The sequence below is a fragment of the Rhinatrema bivittatum genome, chromosome 6 (genome assembly GCF_901001135.1).
Source record: "Rhinatrema bivittatum chromosome 6, aRhiBiv1.1, whole genome shotgun sequence".
Classification (NCBI taxonomy): domain Eukaryota; kingdom Metazoa; phylum Chordata; class Amphibia; order Gymnophiona; family Rhinatrematidae; genus Rhinatrema; species Rhinatrema bivittatum.
The window spans coordinates 297,765,110-297,780,585 of record NC_042620.1 but is presented as its reverse complement, the minus strand read 5'-3'; positions in this window follow the sequence as shown (position 1 = coordinate 297,780,585).

The following is a 15,476-nucleotide window of genomic DNA, read 5'->3' as shown; positions in this document are numbered from 1 at the left end:
ATACAAAATTAAACATTTGCAATCGCGTTAACGGCTGTTAGCGCGATTTGCGGAATTATCACCCACGGTAACTCCTTGGAAAATGACCCCCTATATGTAGCCAGATAATTTTAAGTTAGTATATTAAGTGGAATTTTTATCCCGCTGAAGATATGGGGCAAGTTTTCTGGCCAACTTTAGCCAAATAACTTGTCTACTTAACAGCCTATTAGATATTGGCCTCCAGGTGTCCAGTGTATGCGAATCTATTTCATGCATATTCATAACGGATATTCTGAAAACCCGACTGGGTTAGATGTGCAAGCAGGAGAGGACTGGGAAACACTGGGCTATATAAGATAGGCCAAGGGAGTCCAACGTCAGTCCTCAAGGGTATCATACTAGTCAGATTTTCAGGATAATCCCAATGAACATGCATGAGACAAATTTGCATGTTCACTGCATCAATTGTATGCAAATATATCTCAATCATATTCATTTGGGATATACTAAAAATCAAACAAGTTTGTGGGCCTCAAGGACTGGAAGTGAACACCCCTGAGACATTGCTCTGGTAATGACTGATGGCATCAGAGATCAGCTGAATGAGTTTAAAAGGACAAGGCTTGAAATATGCATTGCAGATGCTACAGAACCAACCACAAAAACTGGATATTCTTGCATTCCTTTCTGAAGTGCTTGGATCTCAAACTCAGGATCTAATTTACTAATATTTTTTTTCCATTCCGTCTATAGAAAAATATATTGTAGTAAATCAGGCCCAAAGAGACTCTCGTCCATATTCAGTAAGCTGGCTTGCCGACAAGTTATCCAGCTAAAGACAGCCAAATAACTTGTCCCAGAAATTCAGGGAGACACGTCTACCCCTGGATAACTTTACCTTAACTGGCTATATCCCAGCCACTTCACTGGCTAAATTGAAAACATCGCCAGTGAATTGGCTGGGATAAAAAATCCTAGCAGAACCTCCTGGCCCAATCTTCCATCCCCCACCCTGCTAAAAAGGGGTGAGGCATAGGGCCTAATCTCCCCTTTCCCCTAAGGTTCCCCAAAAGATGATGAAAAAGATGTGAGCCTATTGGCCTGAGAAGCCACTCCAGGCCCTCCCCTCTGCAATTTCTCCATAAATATCACATTTTTGGGCCCCTTCTTCTTCCACCACCCTACCCGGCACCCCCAAAATCTCCATGGCCACCGGAATCACAGCACATTCCTATTGCTTCTGACAGAGTTATGCACTGCTTGGACAGCAGTGCCAGTAGCGTAACCTTTCAACATCTTTTGAGGGTCTTGGGGAGTGGGGGGAGGGGATTGTGTGCAATATCCAACATCACTTTTAAGGATATAGAGGGATGGGATGGGGGGATTGGGCATGAGGCCCACTAGGATATATATTTTTAATTTTTTTTTTAATCAGCTACTTAACCTGCTAGATTTTCAAATATAGCTGATTAAGTTAAGTTATCCAGGTATACGCGCATGGATAACTTTAGGACTGTTCTGAAGCTTAGTAAGCTGGATAACACTGGATATCGGCTTGCTCATGTGGATAAAGCTGCTCTGCCCCAGAGTACCCCTGTTCCACCCCAGCTTGGCCAAATAAGATTTTAACCAGCTAAAGTCGGCAGCGGTCAAACCGGCAGGATATTCAGCTATGTGCTGAACTTAGCTGGAGAAACGCGTTGACTATGGACCCCACTTTGACTATGAGCCTAAAAATGAGAAAACTATGGGTTTTCTCATTTTTTCTCACACTAACAGCTGATTAAAATATTATTTAAATGGATTTGTGAAACTGTGCAAAACTGTGGACTTTGTCATATTAAAAAAAAAAAAAAGCTCTTAACTGCATCGCCTAGAGTTGTAGTTAAGTTTAATGGAAAATTGCCACTTGATAATTTTGCATAATTGTTATTAACATCTTTGGAAGCACAAAATTCTATTTGGAAAAACAGCAATACAGCTTGCATAAAAATTTGCAAACATGATAACAGGCACTATTTCTGGCTTTTTTTGCACAAATCATAATTGCAAAAGCATCTTCACCTTAGTACATTGGCGTCTTGGAATCAAATTGTTCCACAGATTATGTGATGTGGCATTTTTCCTTTTCAAGGAGAATTTAGATAAACAGAAAAACATATACAATGTTTTAGGTGAATTGTAAAAGGCCTGCACGCGCCAAACGGATTTTAAAAGCCGCCCAAGAGCGCACATATCTCCCGCTGTGTGCACAAGTAAAAAGATTCCCAAAATGGGCAGAGCATGGGCGCCGTCTGGGCGGGGCGTGGGCGTGTCAGGCCCCCGCCAAAACATGTGCATGTAAATACTTACACGTCCTTGCGCGTGCCAGAGTCCCCTGCAGCATAAATTTACTTCTGCTATGACTGGCGTGTAACTTTTAAAACAAAAAACAATTTTGGTAAGTTAGTGGGGTTTAAGGGGTCAGGGCTAACAGGGGAGAAGGGAGGCCATTAACTTGGGGGGGGGGGGGTTTACAAGTCCTATCCCTAAACTGGGCGAACTGGGAATGGGATTCACGCCCACATGCATGCGTCCATTTAAAACCGCGTGCATACGTATGCGCGCCCAGCCTATTTTATAATCTGCACGCACATAAGCACACATGTTTAAAAGTTAACCGTTGCTTCGTCATAGTTTGAAATTGAAAAGAACTTTACTCCCTCTGCTTCATCTGATAACCCACGGAGTTTGGGGATTTCCTGACTGGCAGGTAGCAGCAGGAGTGATTACTGACAGTCGAGAATTTCAGGAAGAAGTTCAGCCCCTTCAGAAAGATCTTCACAGCCACGTTTTGGGGGCCATCGTGTTAGTGACACAGAGCGAAAGGACTTGCTGTAGGGGTGGTACTAAGAAGCTTTAGCGCAAGAGACAAAAGATCTTTTTCAGACTTAAACCGATGATAACGTATCTGAAATCAGCATGTGCCAGGAAAGAGAAATAGTAGGTCTGTCTTATCAATTAAAAAAAAGAAATACCCAACAAATTGAACTGTTTGGCGATTTGTGCAGCTCTTCACAGTGAAAAACTCTCACATAATACATCTGGATTCATGGGTTTTGTTTTTTTTTTGTCTGGGCAATAAATTTGTTTTGCCACATATTTTTTATATATATAAAGATTCATTATTTATTTATTTTATTATTTTTATATACGGACATTCATCTCAATTGAGATATCACACCGGTTTTACATTCAGGTACTGTAGGTATTTCCCTATCCCCAGAGGGCTTACAATCTAAGTTTTTTGTACCTGAGGCAATGTAGGGTAAAGTGACTTGCCCAAGGTCACAAGGAGTGACAGCGGGACTTGAACCCTGGTCTCCTGGTTCATAGTCCACTGCTCTAACCACTAGGCTATTCCTCCTCCTTCCTCCCAGTATTGCAAACTAGAAAGAAAATACTTTTTTGTGAAAGTGCTGTGAATTCATTTCAGTTCAGAAAAGCACCATATGTTTCAAGTGTCAGCCACATGAGCTACAAAATTTCTTTATCTTTACAGATTTCTATTTGCCAGTGGGTGGAGGTGGCGATTGGCGGTTTAGGAGGTGTTTGCTTTTTGTATTTTTCTTTGGCACACTGTAGCATTATTACAGTACATAAGCAAAATCATCTCCTTTTTATGTTGGAATTACAAGGGCCCAGCCTAAAACTCACCATGGGCCTGGATTAGCCTGGAGCCAGCACTAGACTTCAGTTTTCGATGCTGCCAGTCTAGCCTCATGAACACCAAATTGTCTGAAACAACTCATTCCGCATGCTTAAAAAATGCAAAAATAAACAGTCATTTTATAGTATTTTTCTAAACCATTGCAACTAAGATAGTATGACAAATAAATGAGAGGGTAATTAGGAGAATTTTTTGCATGGTTATTGCTAGTAGAGGGAACTAATATGAATCAGAATTGTCCAGAATGTTCATGGTAAGCACAAACACTTTGAATCTGGTTCGCCACAGGCATAGGATAAAATAGTAACACCAGTTAGAAAAATATACTACAAAATTCCAAATACCAAAGCTTCCCACAGAACAACACAAGGCATTGACAGTCTTTGGTGTACATAAGAACAGAAAAAAATGCCATGCTGGGTCACACCAAGGGTCCATCAAGCCCAGCATCTGTTTCCAACAGAGGCCAAACCAGGCCACAAGAACCCGGCAATTACCCAAACACTAAGAAGATCCCATGCCACTGATGCAATTAATAGCACTGGCTATTCCCTAAGAAAACTTGATTAATAGCCGTTAATGAACTTCTCCTCCAAGAACTTATCCACACCTTTTTTGAACCCAGCTACACTAACTGCACTAACCACATCCTCTGGTAACAAATTCCAGAGCTTAATTGTGCGTTGAGTGAAAAAGAATTTACTCCGATTAGTCTTAAATGTGCTACTTGCTAACTTCATGGAGTGCCCTCTAGTCCTTCTATTATCCAAAAGTGTAAATAACCAATTCACATCTACTCGTTCAAGACCTCTCATGATCTTAAAGACATCTATCATCCCCCTTCAGCAGTCTCTTCTCCAAGCTGAACAGCCCTAACCTCTTCAGCCTTTCCTCATAGGGGAGCTGTTCCATCCCCTTTATCATTTTGGTTGCCCTTCTCTGTACCTTCTCCATTGCAACTATATCTTTTTTGAGATGTGGCGACCAGAATTGTACACAGTATTCAAGGTGTGGTCTCACCATGGAGCAATACAGAGGCATTATGACATTAGTCTCTAAAAATGTGTGGAAGTTGATCTCTGTGGGTAAAGGGGGAATTTTTTTTTATCACTTGGGACATGTACCATATTACCTATATGTTTTCCTCTCTTTTGTGTTTACCAGGGGGTGCAGAATATTAATTTATTTAGCTGATCTGGTGCAATTTATCATTTGCAAACCTCATGATGAAAAATAACAGATGCCATAGTGAATCCATAGGTTCACCATAAAGCATGGAATAAGGAAATTCTACTTATTAAGAACTTCTGTTATAAGAATGAGGGGTGGATGGGTTAAGTTGTGAGCCAGTTCAGATCTTGCCTCTGATGTCTCATATGGCCACCCTCCAAACCTTTCCTAAGAACATAAGAAATGCCATGCTGGTTCAGACCAAGGTCCATCGAGTCCAGCATACCGTTTCCAACAGTGGCCAGTCTGGGTGCAGATCCCATAAACTAAATCTATTACCTGTTACTTACTCCAGGGATAGCAATAGCTTTCTTTAGTCTACCTGGCTACTAATGTGTTGTGGACTTTTCCCTTCATGAACTTGTCTAAAGCTCTTCTAAACTCCCCCAATGCTATCTTTCTATTAAAAAAAAAAAAAAAAAAAAAAAGCTGCCGGTACTCGCATGCAGGATGCATGGTTTTTTTTTTGAGGGACCACCAGGCAAATCAAGCAAGTGGAGAAAAAAGGTGCCGATAGCACTGGGCAACAATGAAAGTGTTACTGACCTAAAAGGTCCTACTCTGTAGTATCTTGATGTGCTGAACACGAATATGACCATGAAAAGTTTTTATTGGCTCTCGTTTTGAAGATATTTAATATAGTTCACTTTCTATGTTTAGTCATGTAAATTTATCCAGTAGGACTGTAAATAAGCCTAGAATGATGTAATATTGCATCATATTGCATAATACCATCATGCACACATCATCCAGAGTTTATTACATCATTTTCTGATGCAATGCAGTTCTACTGCCATGCTGCTGCTGAGTAAGCTGACGTCAGCAGTGTACTATATGAAGCCCAGTCAGAAAGGGTGAGCATTTGAAATATTCATGCTGGCTGACTACTGCTGGACTCTCTGCAGAGATGCTCCCAAACAGGTGTACAAGAGACAAGCAATGAAATCTAAGATGTAGTCTATGACTTCATTTTTCAAATGGTAGGAGACCTACTCCTACTATTGTATGCCAATAGTAGGAGTAGGTCTCCTACTATTGGCATACAATTCAAGATGTAATTATATTATTGCATATTACAAAAAAACTAGAGCCAATTTTGCATTTTCACAGTCACATTCATGTTTAGCACATGGAAATGTATAAGAATTGACTAATTTAATTTCCGTAACATGACTTTTGTGAAAATTTGTTGCCCAGTGTAGTCAATACTGACAAGCATCCCCTGAAGAAAGCCTTAAACCCTGCTATGCTAACTGCCTTGACCACGTCCTCTGGCAACAGATACCACAGCTTGATTGTGCACTGAGTGAAAAATTGCTTTCTATGATTTGTTGTAAAGCTGCTGGTTATTAGTTTCATGGAGTGTTCCCTTCTTTCAGTATTATTTCAAAGATAAACTTCTACTATGTCCTCCCTCGGCCGTCTCTTCCAAGCTGAAGAGCCCTAACCTAAGAACATAAGAAATTGCCATACTGGGTCAGAAAAGGGTGCATCAAGCCCAGCATCCTCTTTCCAACAGTGGCCAATCCAGGCTACAAGTACCTGGCAAGAACCCAAACATTAAGTATATCCCACGCTACTGATGCCAACAATAGCAGTGGCTATTCTCTAAGGGGTAGATTTTCAAACGTTACGCATGCGCACACATGGACACGTGGTTTTATAACATGCGTGCACTGGCACGCATACGTGTTATAAAATTTCAGGTCGGCGCGTGCAAAGGGGATAAGCTAATGCAATTACGCATGGCGAAGCATCAGGGCCTTCCCCAGTTCCCTCCCAGTCTGCTCCTATTAAGAAGCGGTCTAGAAGGGAACTTCCCAACCCCCTAGCCTAACCTCCATCCCCTTCCCCTAACCTGCCCTCCCCCTATCCCTATCCTAAATCTCCCCAAATTTCTTATCTTATCTTTTGCTCCTGCTTCTGAGCAGGAGCAAGTTGTGCAATAGCAGTTAATGGAATTTTCCTCCAAGAACATATCCAAACCTTTTTTAAACCCAGCTACACTAACTGCACTAACCACATCCTCTGGCAACAAATTCCAAAGCTTAAATGTGCGTTGAGTGAAAAAGAATTTTCTCCAATTAGTTTTAAATGTGCCCCATGCTAACTTCATGGAGTGCCCCCAAGTCCTTCTATTAACCAAAAAAGTAAATAGGCAATTCACATATACCTATTCTAGACCTCTCATGATTTTAAAGACCTCTATCATATCCCCCCTCAGCCATCTCTTCTTCAAGCTGAACAATCGTAACCTCTTTAGCCTTTCCTCATAGATGAGCCGTTCAATCCCTTTTATCATTTTGGTCGCCCTTCTCTGTACCTTCTCCATCACAATTATATCATTTTTGAGATGCGGCGACCAGAATTGTAAACAGTATTCAAGGTGCGGTCTCACCATGGAGCGATATAGAGGCATTACGGCATTTTCTGTTTTATTGACCATTCCTTTCCTAATAATTCCCAACATCCTCATTAGTAACACTGAAGCAAAGAATTAATTTAGTCTTTCTGCAATGGCCTTATCTTCCCTACTCAGTCATCTAACGGTCCAACCGACTCTCTCACAGGTTTCTTGCTTTGGATATATTTATTAAAGTTTCTATTATGAGTTTTTGCCTCTACGGCCAACTTCATTTCAGATTCTCTCTTAGCCTGCCTTATCAATGTTTTATACTTAACTTGACAATGCTTATGCTTTTTCCTATTTTCTTCAGATGGATCCTTCTTCCAATTTTTAAAGGATTTTTTTGGGCTAAAGTAGTCTCTTTCACCTCACCATTTAACCATGCCAGGAATCATTTAGCCTTCCTCCCATCTTTCTGGACTGTGATTCTAAGACTGTATTTTTAAATAATGTCCATGTCTGTTGTACACTTTTAACCTTTGCAGCTACACCTTTCAGTATTTTTCTTACTATTTTCCTCATATTATCAAAGTTTCCCTTTTGAAAATTTTGTGTTATGAGCTGTAGATTTACATATTATCCCCCTTCCAGTCATTAGTTCAAATTTGATCATCTTATGATCGCTATTGCCAAGTGGCCCCACCACCATTACCTCTCTCAGCAAATCCTGCGTTCCATGAAGAATTAAATCTGAACCAATTGCTCCATGAAGCAGCCATTTATTTCATCCAGGAATTTTATGTCTCTAGCAAGTCCTGATGTTACATTTACCCTGACATTATTGGGGTAATGGAAATCTCCCATTATTACTGCACTGCCAAATTGGTTAGCTTCTCTGATTTCTCTTAGCATTTCATCATCTGTCTGACCCTTTTGGCCAGGTGGACAGTAGTATACTCCTATCACTATACTCTTACCCAACACACATGGGATTTCTACCCATATAGATTCTACTGAGCATTTAGTCTCTTGTATGATTGTTATCCTGTTGGACTCTATACCCTCCCGGACATAAAATGCTACACCCCCACCAAGTTGATCTTCCCTATCATTGAGATATAATTTGTACCCTGATATAGCACTGTCTCATTGGTTATCCTCCTTCCACCAGGTCTCTGAGATGCCAATTATGCCTATTTCATCATTTACTGCTATATACTCTCTCTCCCATCTTACTTCTTAGATTTCTGGCATTGGCACACAGACTTTCAAAGTGCATTTTTTTATTTGTATTAACAACCTGCTTTTCAGTTATGGATAATTTGGAATTCTTTAGCTCAGATGATTCTTTACTTATAGGCACATGGACTACTTTTGCTTTTATAGAACTCTTCTGTTCCTTGCACCATCGTCATGAGACGATGGTGCAAGGAAGAGGGATTCAGTTTTGTTAGGAACTGGGGAACCTTTTGGGGAAGCGGGAGTCTCTTCCGAAGGGATGGGCTCCACCTTAACCAGGGTGGAACCAGACTGCTGGCGCTAACCTTTAAAAAGGAGATAGAGCAACTTTTAAACTAGAACAAAGGGGAAAGCCGACAGTCGCTCAGCAGCGCATGGTTCGGAGAGAGGTATCTTTAAAGGATACTAATGATGCATTAGAATTAGGGCATCCCGACAGTGAGGTTCCAATAATTAGAAAAATAGTCCAAGTGCCTGTAACTAAAAACTCACCTGAGCTAAAAAATTCTAACTTATCCCTATCAATTAAAAAGCAGAATAAAAATACAAACAAAAAACAAACTTTGAAATGTTTGTATGCTAATGCCAGAAGTCTAAGAAGTAAGATGGGAGAATTAGAATGTATAGCAGTAAATGATGACAGACTTAATTGGCATCTCAGAGACATGGTGGAAAGAGGATAACCAATGGGACAGTGCTATACCGGGGTACAAATTATATCGCAATGACAGAGAGGAGCAGTCGGGAGGAGGTGTGGCGCTTTATGTCCGGGATGGCATAGAGTCCAACAGGATAAACATCCTGCATGAGACTAAATACAAAATTGAATCTTTATGGGTAGAAATCCCTTGTGTGTCAGGGAAGACTACAGTGATAGGGGTATACTACCGTCCACCTGGTCAAGATGGTGAGATGGACAGTGAAATGCTAAGAGAAATTAGGGAAGCTAACCAAATTGGTAGTGCAGTAATAATGGGAGACTTCAATTACCAAATGAGGAAGAAGCATAAACCTTGCACATAAGCAAGTAACACAAGACGCTGGTGCAGGATAAATGTTAAACCACCAATTCTATGGTGTATTTTAATAGTAGTTCCAAATGGCAAAGAATAATACTGTTTATAATGGCAACTCCATGAATTCAGATATGAGGGTTTAAACAGGTCCCCCGACACGGTCCCGTGTTTCGCTAGGCTGCATCGGGAGGGACCCAGGGTACATTCAAATCTAAAGTATAAAAACAAATCTGAATCAGAATAATGGTGACAGTGGCTACATAGTGAAAACCTTTTTAAACATGTACATACCTCTGAAGTGATACCCGGAGCGCGCAGGCTCTCACAGATGTAGGCTATTTAAACATAGGAAAAGGCGCGAACGCGGCAGCTCTCGCGAGAGCTGTCAAAAACACCAGGTCTCGGCAGATCTGTCCCGGCAGTGGCCACAAGCGAAACTCAATAGAAAAGATTCCACTCAATTTCTCTATTAAGACCCTCAGGGACCACCGTGTTAAGCATAAAGATCCATCTCTGCTCCCTACGACCCAGGACCGAGGGGTAGTCACCGCCCCGGAGAGGGCGGCCCACCACCTCAATGACCGTGAAGTAGAGATCAGAGATGGCATGGCCACATTCTATCCAATGGAAGACTAGGGGCTCATCTACTCTGTGTAGGCGAATGTTAGAACAATGTTCTATCATTCGAGTTTTTAACATGCGCGTCGTTTTTCCCACATAGAGTAGAGGACAAGGACACTTCACAATATAAACCACGCCTTTAGTGAGACAATCCAAGACCGCCCGAAGTTGAAACAAGCGCCCGGTGATAGGATGTACAAAAGATGATGTTCTTTCCGTGTGGCTGCACTTTTTTTTTTTACTGACAGTTCACACTGAACTGAGGATTTCAATGTATTGTCCACTAGAACTCCAGGGTCCTTTTCCTGGGTGAAGATTCCCAATGCCACCACCACCAGAAACTGAAGAATCTGAGGTGGTGGACGGGTTTAGACCTGTGATCCTAGACAAACAGGGAAAAGCAGCTGAAGTGCTGCATGACCCCTCTAAGACAGATTCAAATCACCAGTGTTCTTCTCCCCTGATTGCGCCTAGTACTAGAGATGTGAATCGGAACAGGAATCAGTTCCAATTCCGGTTCCGATTCACATCGTGAAATTTTTTTTGTGCGGTCCGATCGGTTTTTTTTTTATCGGCTGCGCCTGAGCCGATAAACAAAAAACCCACCCCGATCCTTTAAAACAGATCCCTTAGATTCCCCCACCCTCCCGACCCCCCAAAAAAAACTTTTTTAAAGTACCTGGTGGTCCAGTGGGGGTCCCGGGAGCAATCTCCCGCTCTCGGGCCATCGGCTGCCACTAATCAAAATGGCGCCGATGGCCCTTTGCCCTTACCATGTGACAGGGTGTCCGTGCCATTGGCCGGCCCCTGTCACATTTTCATAGGACTCGCATAGCTCAGCAAATATTCAAAATGATTTTGAGTTATAAGGTCCACAGCTTTAACTATAAGAGCTTAATTCTTCTTTGGCAAATTTACAATTAAAAAAAAAACACACTGCAAAGAGTTATTTCACAGTCATACACAAAGTGACTCACTATTGCATGAGTCCCATTCTTTGTACCTCACTCGTACTCCCCTCAGTTTCAAAATACAATAACATAGCTTTTTGGGAACCTAAGAAATTGCTCTATATAATTTTATTTTCCATAATTTACTTTTCTTAAAGCACAATCCTTGGCAATGTTACAGCTTATATTCTTATTCCTTCTTACCTAATGGTCACATCCCACTATCCTTGAGCAAATAAGACCATTTACTGTAACATCCCAGGTAAAGAGATCCAGTGCAAATTATATTGAACTGGTGGCTAATGAGACAGTTTAATTGAAAGTCATTCTGACCAGACATGTTCACAATTGGCATTACCGAATAGAGAAAATAAACTATATTTGGATGTTTCAAGGGCTAGACAAGCTTACAGGTGGCATTCCACTAATCATTGTCAAGATTCAACTGACATAGAAGCAGCGGTTTCCCTGAGGCACCCCACCAAGTACCAGATGCTTTATAAACAAAGGACATATATCTTATGAGCCAAAATAAGTCATGGTCTTTCTTGGTTCAACAAAGCGTATTCCAGGTGAAGGCTCCAGACTGATTACATCAGTTCTTCTGGTCCTTTCATTCTGGCATTAACAGTTAGAGGATTGAATGTTTTGTAACTATTCCCATTTGCTTTACTGCTTTGGATTTCTTGGTGGCAAACATTTTTATTAAAAGTCATGAGAGATGTAATTATTATTATTAGCCTACTTTCTAAAAGGGGAGAGGCTTATGCGATTACTGTAGGTATGTGTATGTATGTGTGTATCTCCACAAATAACTTTCTTATTTGGTGTCTTATTCATGCCAAATTTTCAGGACATGTCAGAAATAACATGAAAATTCTGCCAGGGTTATTTTTGGGATCCACTTTTTCCACAAATACAGGCATGCAATTGTCATTCCCTATTAATGTTTTTGGTTTAACATAGACAACAAGGAGGAATGAAAGCATGCACCCAAACTCATATGAAAAAGAAGTCAGAAAGGTATAGCAGTAAATATAAAGATCATCAACTGGTGAAAGTCCAAATCAAATGTATTCAAGAATACACAAAAAGTGTTAAATGAAGCATACATCTTGATGAGAATAAGGTTGCCAAATTACATAGATGGATAAATAAAACCCAAACCCTGACACAAGCCGTATTTCAATGTAGGAGGGAGCAACCATCTACGAGGAAAGGAAAGAACAAAAGGTAATAATAAATTACTGTATCTACAGTGTATAAAAAGAGGCAGTGGTGAGTGATCAATGAGTAAACTAAATAAATATCTAATACACAAATGAACTAGTGAAAGAGGTAATTATTTAAAGCCAAACTTACATGTTTAGACACATCAAGAAGCTTAACTCAGAAATAGCTTCAGGTCGATACAGTAAAGTGTGCTCCGTCGGAGCGCACTGTCACCCTGCTCTGGACGCGTGTTTTCCCTTACCCCTTATTCAGTAAGGGGAGGAAAACACGCGGCCCACCCACGGCACCTAATAGCGCCCTCAACATGCAAATGCATGTTGATGACCCTATTAGGTATGCCCGAGCGATCCAGTAAGTAAAATGTGCAGCCAAGCCGCACATTTTACTCTAAGAAATTAGCGCCGCCCAAAGGTCGGTGCTAATTTCTTCCGGCGCAAGGGAAGTGCACAGAAAAGCAGTAAAAACTGCTTTTCTGTGCACCCTCCGACTTAATATCATGGCGATATTAAGTCGGAGGTCCCCAAAAGTAAAAAAAGTAAAAAAAAAAAAAAAAAAATTTTTGAATTCAGCCCACGGCTGTCGGGCTGAAAACCGGATGCTCAATTTTGCCGGCGTCCGGTTTCCGAGCCCGTGGCTGTCAGCGGGCTCGAGAACCGACGCCGGCAAAATTGAGCGTCGGCTGTCAAACCCGCTGACAGCCGCCGCTCCAGGCCAAAAGGAGGCGCTAGGGACGCGCTAGTGTCCCTAGCGCCTCCTTTTCCTCGTTTGCACCGCGTCGCCTCATTTAAATACTGGATCGCTCGCACCGGCGAGGGGCCGGTGCGCGCGCCGGGAGAGCGGGCGTTCGTCCGCTCTCCCACAGACTTTACTGGATCGGGCTGAATGTGAGAGAAGGCACAGAATGACAGGGGTTTAAAAATTTTTTAAAAAGGTGCCTGGAGCAGGCGTTAATAGCTGAGCGCAGGTAAAAGAAGTACAGAAAAGCAGAAAAATCTCTTTTCTTTGCTTCTTTTTTAAAGTTTAAAAAAAAAAAAAGTAACTCGGCAGAGCGCCAACGCCGGTAAACTCGGCCTCGGTTTTCATAACCGGCCGGCTGCCTGTAATGAAAATGGCCGCCGAGTTTACCGGCGTCGGTCTTCATAACCGGCAGCCGCGGCGGGTCGCATTACCAAGGAGGCGCTAAATCGCGCAAGCGTACCTAGCGCCTCCTTCCTAGTGCGACCCCCTAATTTACATATTGCATGGCACCCCCCTTTCCGTGAGCATTATTCCATCGGCCCCTTTGTCTGGACACAGCTGGCGAAATATGAACCCCTTTGTGTTTGGTGTCCTATCCACACCAAAGTTTCAGGATTTTTCAAGGGAACCAAGAGGATTCTGATGGGCATTTTATGGAGGAACCATATTTGCCTGCAGATGCACACGTCCTGGACTGTAGACTCCATTAGTTCTGCATAGGACTTGCTTTTGTTATACAACATACAATAGGTATTTGTAAGACTGGACATGTATACAAATGATGATCCTAAATGTCAGTCAATAGCTATATGTATTTCTTGGGAGGTCGATATTCGAAAGCCATTTAGACGGATAACTGAAAAGTTAGCCATCTAAATGCAGCAGGCCATGGATATTCAGCGCCATACGCACATAAATTCTAGAATTTAGGCACTTAAGTCAGAGTTAGCCACTTAACCAATGGGGCTAACTCTGGTCGGTCCATAGGGCTATCCTATAGTTAGCCAGTTTGACATAACTGGCTAATTTTAAGATAGCCAGGGATATTCAGCGGTGCCACTGAATAGCCCCATTAAATTAGCCGGATAGCTATATCCAGCTAACTTAACTAGCTGCTCCGTGGCTGAATATCACCCCTGTATATTTAGAAAAAAGTAAAATCAACACTTATTTTGCATATTTATGAAAACTACTACACTTCTTTGGTGACCGAAGGCACTGGCCATTTTGAAAAGTTCTGCAGAGTCAGTTTAAAGGGTGTTATTATATTCTCTTACAGTACTTAAAGCCTATGGGCTTTTCATTAAAAAGTGTGCAAAATGGCACTTGTTCTTTAAATAAATGTGCAATATAAAGAGCGTAAATTTCTGTTTCCAAAAGTATGCAAAAACCTCAGGTTCTTCCTAGTAAATACATTATGCACCTTTTAAAGGTTTCATTGAATGATTTTCTGAAGGTGCATAATGACTTAGAAACATTTCATAAAATGACAGGGGTACAATGAAAATAAAATAATATTACCTTGACATGAAAGAATATTAAACATCTTACAGTGGTATAATAGAACTAACATGGAAAATAAAACGTTTTAGGAGCCCAAAAATAACTTTTTACAATGTGATTTTCATTTATATAATTAGCTTTTCCTGTTTTGGAATTACTTTTGCCAGATGCCTTAACTTTGACTAGGCTTGGTGTTCAGGAATGTGCAAAAAATAATATTCTGCTCAGTTTATTTATTTATTTTGTGGACATCTAAAATCGTTTCATTAGTTCCAAAATGAAAAAAAAAAAGTGGGTTTTTTTTTGTTCATTCGTTTGCCATTAAAAGTCAATGCGGGAAGCCTATTTCGGGCTTCAGAATTGAAGGGTTTTCATCAATTCTAATGAAACTTATGGGAAGAAGGGGGGCGGTGCGTACACTGTGGAAAAGTGGCACCGAAAGTGGCATGAACAGCCTAAGGCGCCATAAAGGGGGCACCAGCAGCGGCAGGAGTTTTCCAAGACATCGTCAGATGAGCAGAGAAGTAGCAAGAGGAGGGGAAACACCTCAAGGCTACAAAAGAGGGAACCAACCACAGCAGTATAAACCAGGGGTGCGCAAACATTTTGATCCTTGGCCCCCCTCCCTAACAATTTGTTGGCCCACCACCCACTAAAATTGGGTTACATCGTGTATATAACATATATATACACACACACACACACATACTGTCCAGCACTCTCAGAGGTGCCATGTGAAAGGGCTTCAGGATTTATACCAGCTGCCTCATCACTACTCAGTCAGGATGCGCCAGGGGGCAACCCACACTATCTCTATTTCCAGAGACAGATCTGCTGCTCCACTGACCTCTGCAGCATCATATAGGTGGCATTCCAGCAGGTGCCAACATCTTAAATCAGATGCTTGA